General features: G+C 43.3%; 1 protein-coding gene and 1 non-coding gene across 9 annotated transcripts in view; one reads left to right on the forward strand and one right to left on the reverse strand.

Moving 5' to 3' along the window:
• The window catches only part of Nsd1 (nuclear receptor binding SET domain protein 1), a 135,655-nt gene that overhangs the window by 17,200 nt on the left and 102,540 nt on the right, over nucleotides 1-15,915 (forward strand). For 2 of the 8 annotated variants that reach the window (XM_045152086.1, XM_045152087.1), the window contains one exon: nucleotides 13,741-13,819. The exons of the other annotated variants lie outside the window; for them this stretch is intronic. The gene's annotated coding sequence lies outside the window, so the exon portion shown is untranslated. The remainder of the gene's footprint in view (nucleotides 1-13,740; nucleotides 13,820-15,915) is intronic. 8 annotated transcript variants of the gene reach the window in all.
• On the reverse strand, nucleotides 6,116-6,221 carry LOC123461849. Its single transcript, XR_006637913.1, has one exon. It is a non-coding gene; the product is annotated as a U6 spliceosomal RNA (small nuclear RNA).

Here is a 15,915-nt window from a genome sequence, read left to right on the forward strand (position 1 = left end):
CTTATGTGGGTCCTGGGGAGTTAAACCTGGGTCCTTTGGCTTGGCAGGCAAGCACGTAAGCCATCTCTCCAGTCATGGCCTTTTCCTTCCTTCCTTCCTTCCTTCCTTCCTTCCTTCCTTCCTTCCTTCCTTCCTTCCTTCCTTCCTTCCTTCCTTTCTTTTTTTCTGGTTTTCTGAGGTAGGGGCTCACTCTAGAATTCATTCTATATTCTCAGGGTGACCTCAAACTCATCTCCATCCTTCTACCTCTACCTGTGCTGGAATTAAAGGCATGTACCACCATGCCAAGCCCCACCTTTTTTTAGACTTTTGAGTGTGACTGTCATTAAAATTGCCTAGTCAGGACCTGAGTTTGTTGTTTTCCTGCCTCAGCCTCCTGAGTAGTTACAGGCCTGTGCCACTAGGTCTGGTGAAGTTTTACAGTTCTTTATATATAGTCTAGATATACATTTATTTTTTGAAGTAGGTTCTCACTCGAGCCCAGGCTAACCTGAACTCACTCTGTAGATCCATGATGGCCTCAAACTCACAGTGTTTCTTCTACCGCTGCCTCCAGAGTGCTGGGATCAAAAGCATGTGTTGCCATGACTGGCCTGCTTTTGATTCTTTAAAAAATATATATATATATATATTTTTGTTTCTTGAGGTAGGGTCTCACTCTAGCCCAGGCTGACCTGGAATTCACTATGGAGTCTCAGGGTAGCCTTGAATTCATGGCACTCCTCCTACCTCTGCCTCCCAAGTGCTGGGATGAAAGGCGTGTGCCACCACCCCTTAATTTTTTTTTCTTTTTATGGGGGTATGGAGAATATGGGTGGCAGTGCTTTTTGCCACTGGGAATGAACTCAATTCATGCGCCATGTGAATTTGGCTTTTTATGTTGTCACTGAGAAATTGAACCTGGACCAGCAGGCTTTGTAAGCAAGTGTCTTTTCTTTAACCACTGAACCATCTCCCCAGCCATTTGGTTTTGATTTTAGTTTTGTGTTTTTCTTTTTCTTTACTTATTTTTCTTTCTCTCTCTTGGTCTGCTTTTTTTTTTTTTTTTTTGCTGGTATATGTATGTTCTACATGTATATGAGTGGATGCATGTGTGTGTGAATGAGAACAGAGGCTAGAGGTTGACATGGGGTGTCTTCCTCGGCCTTTGTCTATTTGAGGCAGGGTCTTTTTGAACCTTGATCTGAATCTGACTGCTTTTGCTAGACTAGCTAGCGAGCAGACCCCACAAATTCCCATTTTTCTGTTTAGCACTGGGTTGAACTATCTCCCTAGCTCTCATATGTCTTCATTGTTTTAAAGACATACATTTTTGGGCTAGAGTGAGACCGTACCTCATAAAACCAAAAAAAAAATTTATTTGTAAGCAGAGAGAGAGCGAAAGAGAGAATGGACACACCAGGGCCTCCTGTCCCTACAAAGGAACTCCAGGTGTTTGCACCACTCCATGTATCTGGCCTGTGTGGGTACTGGAGAATGGAACCTGGGTAGTTAGACTTTGCAGGTAAGCAAAGGCGGTCTTATAGTAGTACAGGCTGACCTGGAAATCACTCCCTAGCCCAGGATGGCCATGTACTCACTGTGATCCTACTGCAGCTTTCTGAGGGCTGGGATCAAAGGTATATCCCACCACCCCTGGCTTTTGTTTTGTTTATTTTTCGGTTTGTGCCTAATGTTTGTGTGTGTGTGTGTGTGTGTGTGTGTGTCTGTCTGTCTGATTGAGCGTGGGTACATATGTGTCACAGTATGCATACGAAGTTCAGACAGTAACCTCTGTTTTACTTGCCCTAGGTTTTTGTGTCAGCTGCATTTGTAGGGTTGGTTGGCCAGTGGGCTTCCAGGAACTGTGCTGTCTCCTCTCCTCATCTCGCTACTGGGGCTGTGGGATTACAGATGGCAGCCATTGCATGTGACTTTACATAGGTTCTGTGGATCTGAACTGCGGTAGCCATGCTCATGCAGCAAGTACTTTATCCACTGAGTCACATCTGACTTTTAACTTTTTTTTGGTTTTTGGTTTTTGGAGGTAAGGTCTTGCTATAGCACAGGCTGACCTGGAATTCACTATAGTGAGGTGGCCTTGAACTCACAGCGATCCTTCTCCCACTGCCTGAGTACCACACCCAGCCAAAATATATTAATCTATTTACTTATTTCAGTGGGAGAGAGAGAGAAAGAGATGGATGGACGGATGAATACGTGGCGGGAAGAAAATGAGCGTACCAGGGCCTCCAGCCACTGCAAATGAATTCCAGACACATACACCACCTTGTGCATTTGGCTTACATGGGTACTGGGGAATTGAACCTCAGTCCTTAGGCTTTGCAGGCAAGTGCCTTAACTGCTAAGCCATCTCTCCCTCATCAGATTTTTCTTTTTCTTTATCTTTTTTTTGAGGTAGGATCTTGCTCTAGGCTGACCTGAAATTCAGTATGTAGTCTCAGGGTGGCCTTGAACTCACTACAAACTTCCTACCTCTGCCCCCACCCCCACCCCCAGTGCTGAGATTAAAGGTATGCACCACTACGCCCGGCCTCCTCATCAGATTTTTATGATTGCTGCTTCTGGGTGAAAATAATGGTCTTTGTTGTTGCTGTTAAATATTTTCTTCTACTTTGTAGAGAGAGAGAGAGAATGGGTGTGTCAGGGTTTCAGCCATGCAATCCAACTCCAGATGCTTGCGCCACTTAGTAGGCATGTGTGACCTTGCACTTGCCTCACATTTGTACATCAGGCTTACTTGGGATCTGGAGAGCCAAACATAGGTCCATGGGCATTTCAGGCAAGTGCCTTAAATGCTAAGCCATCTCTCCAGCCCTGAAAATATGGTCTTAAGACCTGAAGTTCTCTTCAGTGTTGAATGACCTATGTAAAATACCACTGTAGTATGTTTGAAATACCATCTCCCAGACTAGCCTCACACTCCTTATGTACCTAGGATGACTGAACCTCTGATCTTCCTGCCTCTACCTCCTCAGTGGTGGAATTACAGGTATCTACCACCATGATCAGTTTATGTAGTGCTGGGAATTCCAGCTGCAGGGATTTGTGGTACATACTAGGCAAGCACTCTGCAAACTGGCTACTCTCCCATCTCCCAGCATATCCTTTTTAATTTTTCTCTTCCTTGATGTATGGTCTCAACTCTAGCTCAGGCTGACATGTATATCTCTGTATAGTTCAAGACTGGCCTCACACCCACAGTGATCTTCCTACCTCTTCCCAAGTGCTAGGACTAAAGGCATGCTCCACCTCAGGTGGTTCCTCCTGAGTGTTCTATTTTATTTTTGTTTTTTTTTTTAACAGGTAATGTCTCTCTCTAGTCCAAGATGACCTGGAATTCACTATTTAGTCTCAGTCTGGCTTTGAACTCACAGCTATCCTCTTCCTCCAGAGTGCTGGGATTAAAGGAGTGTGTCATCAAGTTTGGCCAAAGTACAGTTTTATTTATTTATTTTTGAGGTAGGGTCTCGCTCTAGCCAAGGCCAAATACAGTTTTTTTTTTTTTAAATCCCTTCTCATTTTTTAAAGAGTACAGTTTTTCTTTAAATATTTATTTGAGAGAGAGAGAAACAGGCAGATAGAGAAAGTAAATGGGTGCGTCACGGCCTCGAAACTAACTCCAGACACATGCACCACCTTGTGCATTTGGCTTATGTGGGTACTGGAGAGTTAAACCTGAATCCTCAGACTTTGAAGGCAAGTGCCTTAACTGCTAAGTTAATCATTTCTCCAGCCCACACAAAGCCTAACCCTAAACTTTTTATTGACCACTTCTATAATTGTAAACAATAAACCATGATAATTTCCTCCTGTTCTCCACTTTCCCTTTCACAAATCCACTCTCCATCATATCTCCTCCCACTCTCAATGAGTCTCTCATTTATTTATTTATTTTTTTATCTATTTTTGGTTTTTCGAGGTAGGGTCTTGCTCTAGCTCAGGCTGACCTGGTATTCACTATGTAGTCTCAGGGTGGCCTCAAACTCATGGCGATTCTCCTACCTCTGCCTCCTAAGTGCTGGGATTAAAGGCGTGAGCCACCACTCCCAAAGGTCTCTATTTTATGTTGATGTCATCATATTTTCCTCCTAGTGTAGGTAGTGTCAGGTACTATGAGGATATCCAGGCCGTTTTGTGTGCGGAAGATTACATTGTAAGTTGTCCTTCCCTTCTTTGTCTCTTACATTCTTTTTATTTTTATTTATTTATTAATAATTATAATTATAATTATTATTGTTATTATTATTATTATTTGGGGTTTTTTTTAAATTTTTTATTTATTTATTTGAGAGCGACAGACACAGAGAGAAAGACAGATAGAGGGAGAGAGAGAGAATGGGCGCGCCAGGGCTTCCAGCCTTTGCAAACGAACTCCAGACGCGTGCGCCCCCTTGTGCATCTGGCTAACGTGGGACCTGGGGAACCGAGCCTCGAACCGGGGTCCGTAGGCTTCACAGGCAAGCGCTTAACCGCTAAGCCATCTCTCCAGCCCTTATTTGGGGTTTTGAGGTAAGGTCTCACACTAGTACAGACTGACCTGGAATTCACTATTTAGACTCAGGATGGCCTCGAACTCACAGGGATCCTCCTACGTTTGCCTCCCAAGTGCTGGGATTAAAAGTATGTGCCACCATGCCTGTCTTATTTTATTTTTTTATTTTTTGGCTTTTGGAGGTAGGGTCTCACTCTAGCTCAGGCTGACCTGGAATTCACTATGTAGTCTCAGGATAGTCTTGAACTCATGGTGATCCTCCTACCTCTGCCTCTCCAGTGCTGGGATTAAAGGCGTGTGTCACCATGCCCGGCTCCCTCTTATTTTTATTTTTTATTAGAGGAAGAGAGAAAGTGAGTGAGAATGGGCAGATATAAAAAGTAAATGTGCATCATGGCCTACAAACGAACTCCAGATGCATGCATCACAATGTGCATCTGGCTTATGTTGGACCTGGGTCCTTAGGCTTTGTAGGTAAGTGCCTTAACCACTAAGCCGTATCTCCAGGCCCCTCATTTTTTTTCTTTTTTCTTGAGGTAGGGTCTCACTGTAGCCCAGGCTGATCTGGAATTCACATTCACTATGTATATAGTCTCAGGATGGCCTCGAACTCATGATGATCCTCTTACCTCTGCCTCCCAAGTGCTGGGATTAAAGGCATGCGCCACCACATCCGGCTTCTTCCTTTCTTCCTGCCTGCCTGCCTGCCTGCCTTCCTTCCTTTCTTTCTTTCTTTCTTTCTTTTTTTTTTTTTTTTGCAGATTTTACAGATTTATTTTTTAAAAAACAAAAGGTTAAAAAAAGTCCTTCATTTCCAACCCTGCCTGGGGGTGTGGGTAAGGACTAGAAGAAGCTAAGAAGGGTACCCGCCCTCTTGGGAAGAGTCTGACTTAAACCAGAGTTGGTAGGGGAGGGCCCTCAACATTCCTGCCCTGCCTACTCCTCCAGTAGCTACTACTGCAGACAAGTGTTGGGTGCCTTTCTCTTGAGTTATAGGGTCTCACTGGACAACCCAGGGGTGGACAGACGAGCAGGCCACAGGGGGTTCAGCTTGGTGTGGTCTGGCCCCTGCAGAAGGCAGGTAGTTTCAGTGTGGGGAGGGCTTTGAAGAGGCTTGCCACCAGGAGAGGACTTCTAATCTCCATCTCTTTTTTTTTTTTTAATAATTTGTTTTTTAATTGAGAACTTCTATAATTGTCGTTAATAACCCATGGTAATTCCCACCTTCCCTCCACTTTCTCCTTTGAAACTCCACTCTCCATTATACCCCTTCCCCTTCTCAATCAGTCTCTCTTTTATTTTGATGTCATCAACTTTTTCTCCTATAATGATGGTCTCGGATACATAGTGTCAGGCACTGCGAGGTCACGTATGTCCAAGCCATTTTGTTTCTGGAGGAGCATGTTGTAAGGAGTGCTACTACTGCTGCTTTGGCTCGTACATTCTTTTTTTTTTTGTTTTTTTGTTTTTTTGAGGTAGGGTCTTGCTCTAGCTCAGGCTTACCTGGAATTCACTAATTCACTATGGAGTCTCAGGGTGGCCTCAAACTCATGGCAATCCTCCTACCTCTGCCTCCCAAGTACTGGGATTAAAGGCGTCCACCATGCCCGGCCTCTTTTTCTTAATATGGAACTCTTCGTGAATTTGCATGTCATCCTTGCCCAGGGGCCATGCTATTCTTCTCTGTACATTCCAACTTTAGTATATGTGCTGCCAAAGTGAGCACGGCTCTTACATTCTTAATGCCACCTCTTCTGCAGTGGGCCCTGAGCCTTGGAAGGTGTGATAGATAAAGTTCAGTGCTGAACACTCCTGTCACTTCTCAGCATTATGTTGCCTTTGGGTCAACCCAGTGGTCACCACCATCTGAAAAGAGAAGCTTCTCTAATCAGAAGTGAGGGTAGCATTAATGTATGGGTATGAACATTAAGTAAAGTGCTTACAGGGCAGTTTGGTGAGCATAATATATGCATTTAGCCAGATAAGGGCAGGCATTACATTCCTAATGCTCATGACTAACATCACAGCCTCTTTTTTTCTGTTTTTTGTTTTTTTGAGGTAGGGTCTCACACTGGTTCAGACTGACCTGGAATTCGCTATGTTGTCTCAGGGTGGCCTCGAACTCATAGGGATCCTCCTACCTCTGCCTCCCGAGTGCTGGGATGAAAGTTGTGCGCCACCACGCCCGGCTGTGTCACAGCCTTTTGATTAGGTTTTCAGTACTAGACCTGTATTCCCTCCTGAGAAGAGGGCCACCAGTCCAATTAATGAGTCGTTGGTTTCCTCCTGCCAGCACTGCATTATTTATTTATTTATTTATTTTTTTGTTTTTTGAGGTAGGGTCTCACTCTGGTCCAGGCTGAACTGCAATTCACTATATAATCTCAGGGTGGCCTCGAACTCATGGCAATTCTCCTACCTCTGTCTTCTGAGTGTTGGGATTAAAGGCGTGCACCATTATGCCCAAATTGCATTTTTCAGTTTTAATTAAGTTTATTTATTTCCTCGTGTGTGTGTGTGTGTTTTCCAGGATCTTTTGCTGCTCTAAGTGCATACTAGAACCTTAAGCCATAGTTTTTGTTCAGCCTATGTAGGTGGCTTAAGAATTAAAGCTAGAAGCTGGAGAGATGGTTTAGTGGTTAAGGTGCTTTCCTGCAAAGTCAAAGGACCTAGGTTCAATTCTCCAGGACCCATGTAAGCGAAATGCACAAGGGGGTGCATGCATCTGAAGTTTCTTTACAGTGACTAGAGGCCCTGGTGCGCTCATTCTCTCTCAGTCTCCTTATCTCTGCTTGCAAATAAATAAATATATATAAAAAATAATTAAAGCTAGACCATCAGAATGAGAAGCAAGCATCTGTAACCACTAAGTCATATTATTTTTTGTTTGGTTGGCTTATTCATTGTTTTCTTATTTTAATTATCGACAGCTTCTATAATTATAGACAATAAACAATGATAATTACTTCCCACCCCGCTTTCTCCTTCACAGCTTCACTCCCCATCATATCTCCTCTCAATCAGTTTCTCATTCTTACTTTGACTAACATCTGTGCCTCATAGGGAAGGAAAATAATAGAATTTAGTGCTGTTGGAATCCAGTCCACTTGGTATATACCCAGCTAGGTTAGTGTGAGGTCAGCTTCAGAATCGTTCCTCCTTTAGGATCATCAAGCCTAGTCCAATCAGATAGGAAACTGGAGGTAGGATCCTGGGCTGATTGGGATCGATGCACTCTAGCTGGCCTCAGACTCACAGAGATCCTACTATTCCCGCCTCCCGAGTGCTGGGATCAAAGGTGTGCACCACCACTTCTGGCCCACATGTTTCTTTCTTTTTTTTTTTTTTAATTTTTATTTATTTTTTTTGAGAGTGACAGACACAGAGAGAAAGAGAGAGGGAGAGAGAGAATGGGCGCGCCAGGGCTTCCAGCCTCTGCAAACGAACTCCAGACGCGTGCGCCCCCTTGTGCATCTGGCTAACGTGGGACCTGGAGAACCAAGCCTCGAACTGGGGTCCTTAGGCTTCACAGGCAAGCGCTTAACTGCTATGCCATCTCTCCAGCCCTCTTTTGTTATTTTTTAAAGGTTTTATTGGAGGCAAGTGTGGTGCAGGAGGCTGAAGTAGGAGGATCTACTTGAGCTCATAGCCAGCCTGGCACTTAGATAGGTCAATCTGGGGCTGGTATGAGACCCTTTCTCAAAAAAGTTATTTTTTCTTTTTTTTTTTTTTTTTGTTTTTCGAGGTAGGGTCTTACTCTGGTCCAGGCTGACCTGGAATTAACTCTGTCATCTCAGGGTGGCCTTGAACTCATGGCAATCCTCCTACCTCTGCCTCCCGAGTGCTGGGATTAAAGGCGTGCGCCACCATGCCCTGCTAAGTTATTTTTTCTTTCAAGGTATGGCTTCACTCTAGCCCAGGCTGAATTAAAATTAAAAGTTAGGGCTGGAGGGGTGGCCTAGTGGCATTTGCCTGCAAAACTAAAGGACCTAGGTTTGTTCCCCATGACTCACGTTAGCCAGATACCCAAAGGGGCCATGCATCTGGAGTTCATTTGCAGTGGATGGAGGCCCTGGGGCACCCATTCTCTGTGCCCCCCTCTTTTTTTCTCTGTCAAATAAATAAATAAATAAAAATAAAATATTAAAAGTTTCAGGGACTGGAGAGATGACTTAGTGTTAAGGCGCTTGCCTGTGAAGCCTAAGGACCTAGGTTTGATTACCCAGTACCCACGTGAGCCAGATACACAAGGTGGCATGCATCTGGAGTTTGCTTGCAATGGCTGGAGGCCCTAGTGTGCCCATTATATCTGCCTCTTTCTCTCTCTTCCTCAAATAAATAAATAATTATTTAAAGATCCAGGCATGGTGGTGCACGCCTTTAATACCAGTACTTGGGAGGCAGAGATAGGAGAATTGTTGTGAGTTTGAGGCCACCCTGAAACTACATAGGGAATTCTAGGTCAGCCCGAGCTACTAGAGTGAGACTCTACCTCAAAAAAACAAACAAATAAACAAAAAAAACCCTACAGAGTCAGGCGTGGTGGTGCACACCTTTAATCTCAGCATTCAGGAGTCTGAGGTAGGAGGATCACAATTACTTTGAGGCCATTTTGGAGTTAAGGAGTGAGTTCTAGTTCAGCCTGAGCTAGAGTGACACCCTACCATGAAAAAGCAAAAAAAGAGCCGGGCATGGTGGCACATGCCTTTAATCCCAGCACTCGGGAGGCAGAGGTAGGAGGATCACCGTGAGTTTGAGGCCACCCTGAAACTACACAGTGAATTCCAGGTCAGCCTTGACTAGGGTGAAACCCTACCTCAAAAAAAAAAAAAAAAAAAAAGATTTACTTGGAAACCATTTGTGTCATATTCTTTTTTGTTGTTATTGTTTGTTTTTGGATTTTTGAGGTAGGGTCTCACTTTTGTCCAGGCTGACCTGGAATTTACTATGTAGTCTCAGGTGTTCTTGAACTCAAGGCGATCCTTCTACCTTTGCCTCTGCTGGGATTAAAGGCGTGAACCACCACGCCCAGTGTTTAGTTATTATTGTTATTATTTTTAATTTATTTGCAAGCAGAGAGAGGGATAGAGGAGATAGAGAGAATAGGTGAGCCAGGGCCTTCAGTCACTGCAAACAAACTGCAGATGCAGATGCCCACTTTTGCATCTGGCTAACGTGGGTCCTGCGGAATCGAACCTGGGTCCTTTTGCTTTGCAGGCAAATGCCTTAACCACTAAGCCATTCATCCAATCCCTGGTGTTTATTTTTAATTATTTATTTTATTTTAGCAAAAAAAAAATTTTTTTTTTGAGGTAGGGTATCACTCTGCCCTAGGCTTACATGGAATTCATTATGTAGTCTTAGGGTGGCCTTGAACTTAGGGTGATACTTTTCTGCCTCTCGAGTGCTGAGATTAAAAGCATGTGCCACTACCCTGGCCTTAAAAAATAGTTTAAGCCAGGCTGGGCATGGTGGCGCATGCCTTTAATCCCAGCACTCGGGAGGCAGAGGTAGGAGGATCGCCGAGAGTTCAAGGCCACCCTCAGACTACATAGTGAATTCCAGGTGAGCCTGAGCCAGAGTGAGACCCTACCTCAAAAACCAAAAAAAAAAAAAAACCAAAAAAAAAAATAGTTTAAGCCAGGCATGGTGGTGTACACCTTTAATCCCAGCACTTGGGAGGCAGAGGTAGCAGGATCACCATGAGTTCGAGGCCCCATTGAGACTACAGGTAAGCCTGAGCTAGAGTGAGACCCTACCTTGGAAAACAAAACAAAACAAAATATATTATTTATTTATTTGAGAGGGGGGAGCAGATAGAGAGAATGGGCACACTAGGGCCTCTAGCCACTCCAGATAAACTCCAGACCCATGTAACACCTTGTGCATCTGGCCTTTCATGGTATTAGAACCTGGGTCCTTTGGCTTTGCTGGCTAGTCCTCAACACTCACATAAAATTGGACGTTAAGAGTTTCATGTGTTTGTAATTCCAATTTGCCTTACACAGGAATCAGAAGTAGAGTTAGAATAATCTGGAAGCTTTTTGGCCATTTAGACTTGCCCATACACATCAGCAAAATGAACGCTCTCAGAATGTCCTCATATCTTCACACATGTACCATGGTGCACGCACGTGTGTGTGTGTGTGCGTGCACACACATACATGCATATATAATAAAAATAAATTTAAAAGCTTGAATGTGACTTAGTTTTTTTAATGGCGAAATTGTGCTTTTACTCTTTGAGTTTTTACTTCTTCCCTCTAGGCTGCTCTTACAAAAGCTGAGTGAATTAAAGTTATATTTTACAGAGCCTGGAGAGATGGCTTGGCAGTTAAGTCGCTTTCCTGTGAAGCCTAAGGACCCATGTTCAACTTTTCAGATCTCAGGAGCCAGATGCACAAAGGTGAAGCAAGCACAATGTCGCACATGCCCACTAGGTGGTGCAAGTGTCCAGAGTTCAGTTGTAGTGGCTGAGGACCTGGAGTGCCAATTATCTCCCTCTCACTCTCTAAAAAAATTAATTTCAAAAGTTACAGTTTACAGGCAATTACAGTTAACTTCATTACAGAATTCCCATAGGAACAGGGGCTGGCATATATCTTAGTTGGTAGATTGCTTACCTACCAAGCAAGGAAATACATAGCAAAACATGCGACCTTAGAATATAAAAAGCAAACTCTTTTTTTACATGAGTCATCCCTTTCTTTCCCTGTATTCTTTCTGCTGGCAGAGTCAATGATTTGGAGCAATCCAGAGACCTCAGATACCTCCTAGGGATCTATCTGTCACTAAGACTATGAAATGGTGAAATTGTCTAGATAGCCAGTTTAATAACATTGATCATTTGAATCAGCTTTATGTGTATTTCCGAAGTACATACTACATTATATTATTCTATGCTAAAGAGTGTGTAATCTGCCTATTTTGTGTTAGTGCTAAGTAGGAATTTATTTCTTTTGGTATTGGAGATCACACTCAGGGCCTTGTATATATTAGGATCTTACTTTACTGCTGAGCCCACAGGAATCTTAAAAACGTTTTTTTCTGATTTTTCGAGGTAGGGTTTCACTCTAGCTCAGGCTGACCTGGAATTCACTATGTAGTCTCAGGGTGGCCTTGAACTCATGGTGATCCTCCTACCTCTGCTTCCTGAGTGCTTGGATTAAAGGCATGCGCCACCACACCCAGCTTAAAATATATATGTATATTTTTGTAAGAGAGAGCAAGAGAACAAGAATTGGCATGCTAGAGCCTCCAGCCACTGCAATCAAACTCCAGATGTGTGCATGCAAGTCCTTGTATGTCTGGCTTACTTGGGTTCTTGGGAATCTAACCTGGGTCCGTAGGCTTGGCAGGCAAACACCTTCAGTGCTAAGCCATCTCTCCAGACCTTAAAATATATATTTTTTTATTTACTAGCTAGGTGAGAGAGATACAGACAAAAACAGGTGTGTCAGGGCCTCCAGCCTCTACAAAGGACTTCAACCCTTACAAAGGAACTTTAGTTCTTACAAAAGAACTCAGGTTGTCTCAGACACTGGCAAGTACTCTTACCCACTGAGGTCATTTCCTTGCCCCAAATCACGTCATGTAAAAAACTTTGATTTATTTATTTATTTTAGAGAGAGGCAGACCTTGTGCATTTGGCTTACCTGGTTACTGAGGAATTGATCCCTGGATTCTTAGGTTTTGCAGGAAAGTGTCGTAATCACTAAGCCATCTCTCCAGCCCAAGATCATGTTTTTAAAAATCCATTCTAGTGTTGGAGGAATAGCTTAGCAGTTAAGGCATTTGCCTGCAAAGACAAAGGACCCAGGTTTGCCAGATGCACAAGGTGGCACATTTGTTCATTTGCACTGTTTGCTGGAGGCCATGGCGACTCCATTCTCTCCCTGTCTGTCTGTCTCTCTTCCCTCTGCCTCTGTCAAAGAAATAAATTAGAATATTTTTAAAAATCCATTCTTGGGCTAATGAGATGGTTCAGTTGACTTAAATCTGTTCTTCCATATCTCTTTATTCCCTATACATTTTTTGGGGGGTGTTCACGGTAGGGTCTCTGTAGCTCAGGCTGACCTGGAATTCAGTGTGTAATCTCAGGGTGGCCTCAAACTCACTGCAATCCTCCTGCCTCTGCCTCCCAAGTACTGGGATTAAATGTGTGCTCCACCATGCCTGGCACATTTTCTTTTTTATTTGGTTTATTTTATTTAGTTTATTTATTTGTGAAGATAGAGATAATGGGAATGTCAGGGCCTCTAGCCATTGCAAATGAATTCCAGATAAAGGCCCCACTTTGTGCATCCGGGTTTACCTGCATGCTAGTCCTTGCAGGCCAGCATCCTAGCCACTGATCCATCCCTCCACTCCTGCATTTTCTATTTTATCTAATTAGTTGTTAGGTGGTATTGATGTTGGTCATAGAGATCTTTTCTTTGTCTCCCAAGTGTTGGGAATAGAGACATGACCACGATGCCCAGTCCCCTCCCCCACCACAGGGGCTAGGGTATAGCTGTATTCCAGGTTTACCAGGAATTCAACATGTAGTCTCAGGCTCGCCTTGAAGTCAAAAGTCAGAGATTCTCTTACTTCAGCCTCCCTAGTGCTGGGATTAAAGGCATACACCACCATACCTGACCTGTTTCACATTTTTGTTTATTGTGGGAGGGGAAGAGAGAACATAAATGGGCATTCCAATGTCTCTTGCCCCCTCTTAGACCTTTCCAGATGCATTTGCTATTTTGTGAGTATCACTTTACATGCATACTCAGAATTGAACCAGGACCAGCAGTCTTTGTAAGGAAGCACTTTTACTCTGTCTACTTCGCCCCTATGATTATAAACTATTTTTTCTTTTGAGGTAGGGTCTCACTCTAGGCTGGGCTGACCTGGAAGTCACTATATAGTCTCAGGGTGGTTTTGAACTCAGCCATTCTTCTACCTCTGCCTCCTAAGTACTGGGATTAAAGGCATGTGTGCCACACCCAGCTACTTTTTTTTTTTAATATTTGAGAAAGAGGAAGCAGATAGAATGCAAATAAACTCCAGATGCATGTGCCACCTTGTGGATCTGGTTTATGCAGGTCCTGGGGTATTGAAGCTGAGTCCTGGCTTTGTAGATAAGTGCTTTTACTGCAAAGCCATCTTTTCAGCCCTACTTCTTTTTTTTTTTTTTTTAATTTTGTTGAGACAGGTCTTTACTCTGTATCCCACACTGGCCTCAGCCTCATGTATTATGATTATAGGTAATAACCACCATACCCTTAGCGATATACAAGATGGAAAGCTCAGGCCTGCGAAATAGAAAACTTTTTTCCTCTGAAGGTAGGAGATTTGTACTGTTTGTGTTTGGTTAAAGAGAATGACATTGTTTGGGAGCTGGGATGGAGGGAGTTAGATAACAGATCACTGTCTGTACTATTTTTGGAAAAAAGTTGCAGCCAGGTCCTCTGCCTTGAAAAATTCCAAAAGCCACTTTTATAATGGTATTTCTTGTTATTGCTATATTTTGTCTGCTGCCTCTTGTATATCTTAGGAAAAATTCTAGGTCATTAGCACTGATCAAAGTATAAGGCTGGACTGGATATTTGGCTTAGCAGATAAGGCACATGCCTGGAAAGCCTAAAGACCTAGGTTTGGTGTCCAGGTCTCATGTAAGCCAGATACAAATGGTTTCGCATATGTCTGGAGTTCGTTTTCAGTGGCTAGAGTTCCTGGTGTGGCCATGTGCTCTCGCTCTCGCTCTCTCTCTCTCTCTCTCTCTCTCTCTCTCTCTCCCTTCCTCCCTCTCTCTGTCTCAAATAAATTTTAAAAAAAGTATAATGCGATTTATAGCTTTTTCTTTCTTTTTTTCCTTCAAGGTAGGGTTTTGCTTTTGTCTAGGCTGACCTGGAATTCATTCTGTAGTCCCAGGCTGATCTGGAACTCACCCATAGTTGTCCTCTGCCTCCCGAGTTCTGTTATTAAAGGTGTATGTAATCTGAGAAAGAGAGAGGGAAGATTTAGTGGGAACCCCAGGGAGACTTGCCTTCTCAAATGAATTCCAGACTCATGCACCACATTGTGCATCTGACTTTACATGGGTAATGGGAAACTGAACCTGGGCCAACCCAGACTGGCACACTTTGCAAGCAAGTTCATCGAAGTCTGCGCCATCAGTTCAGCTATTTTCTAAGTTTGCAGGTCTTATGGTATTACAGATAGACCTTTAGAGATGGAAGGATGACAACTCTTGCTCAAGGAGGGAAGAGGGGGTTAAGTTCATTCAGAGTTTAAGATAACCGAGAAGAGGGGCTGGAGAGTTTGTTTAGTGGTCAAGGCCCTTGCCTGCAATGTGCAAGGACCCTGGTTCAGTTCTCCAATACCTGCATAAAGCTAGATGCACAAGGTGGCACATGCATCTGAAGTTTATTTAGAATTGCTAGAGGCTCTGTTGTGCCCATTCTTTCTCATCTACTTACGGTTTCTCAACTAAATAATTTTTTTTTGTTTTTATTTTTTTAAGGTAGGGTCTCACTGTAGCTCAGGCTGACCTGGAATTCACTCTGTAGTCTGAGGGTGGCCTCGAACTCTTGGTGATCCTCCTACCTCTGGCTACCGAGTGCTAGGATTAAGGGCATGTGCCACCACACCCGCCTAAATAAATATTTTGTTTTGTTTTTTGAGGTAGGGTCTCACTCTAGCCCAGGCTGACCTGAAATTCACTATGTAGTCACAAGGTGGCCTTAAACTCATAGCAATCCTTCTACCTCTGCCTCCTGAGTGCTGGGATTAAAGGTGTGCACCACTACACCTGGCTTAATAAATTAAAAAAAGAAAGAGAAGTGGAGGAGAGTAGAGTGCTGCCCATGAGAAGGCAGTGGTGTAGTAAAGCCCAGGATTTATTTTCCTTAATACCATTGTTGTCAGTAGAAATGTTTAAAAAAATTCATTGAGAAATAACTGTATAGAAGGCAGGTTTTATTAGGTAAGCTAAAGTGATTTATTTCTGTTTTATAATTAACATTGGGTGTGTTCTCATCTTGGTTTTTTTTTTGAAATATTTCCACATTTCTTTATTCTTTTTTATTTTTTGTTTATTTTTTAATATATTATTTGAGAACAACAGAGAGAGAGAATGGGCATGCCAGGGCTTCCAGCCACTGCAAATGAACTCCAGACGCTCCCCCCCATGCCAGGGTCTCTTGTGCATCTGGCTAACATGGATCCTGGGAAATTGAGGCTTGAACCAGGGTCCTTAGGCTTCACAGGCAAGCGCTTAACCACTAAGCCATCTCTCCAGCCCTCATCTTGTTTTTTTTTTATTTTTGTTTGTTTCTTTGATTTTTTTCAAGATAGGATCTTCCTCTAGCCCATGTAGACCTGAACTATGCACTATGTAGTCTCAGGCTGTCTTCGAACTCACAGCAGTCCTGCCTCAG

This window comes from Jaculus jaculus, chromosome 6 (genome assembly GCF_020740685.1).
Source record: "Jaculus jaculus isolate mJacJac1 chromosome 6, mJacJac1.mat.Y.cur, whole genome shotgun sequence".
Classification (NCBI taxonomy): domain Eukaryota; kingdom Metazoa; phylum Chordata; class Mammalia; order Rodentia; family Dipodidae; genus Jaculus; species Jaculus jaculus.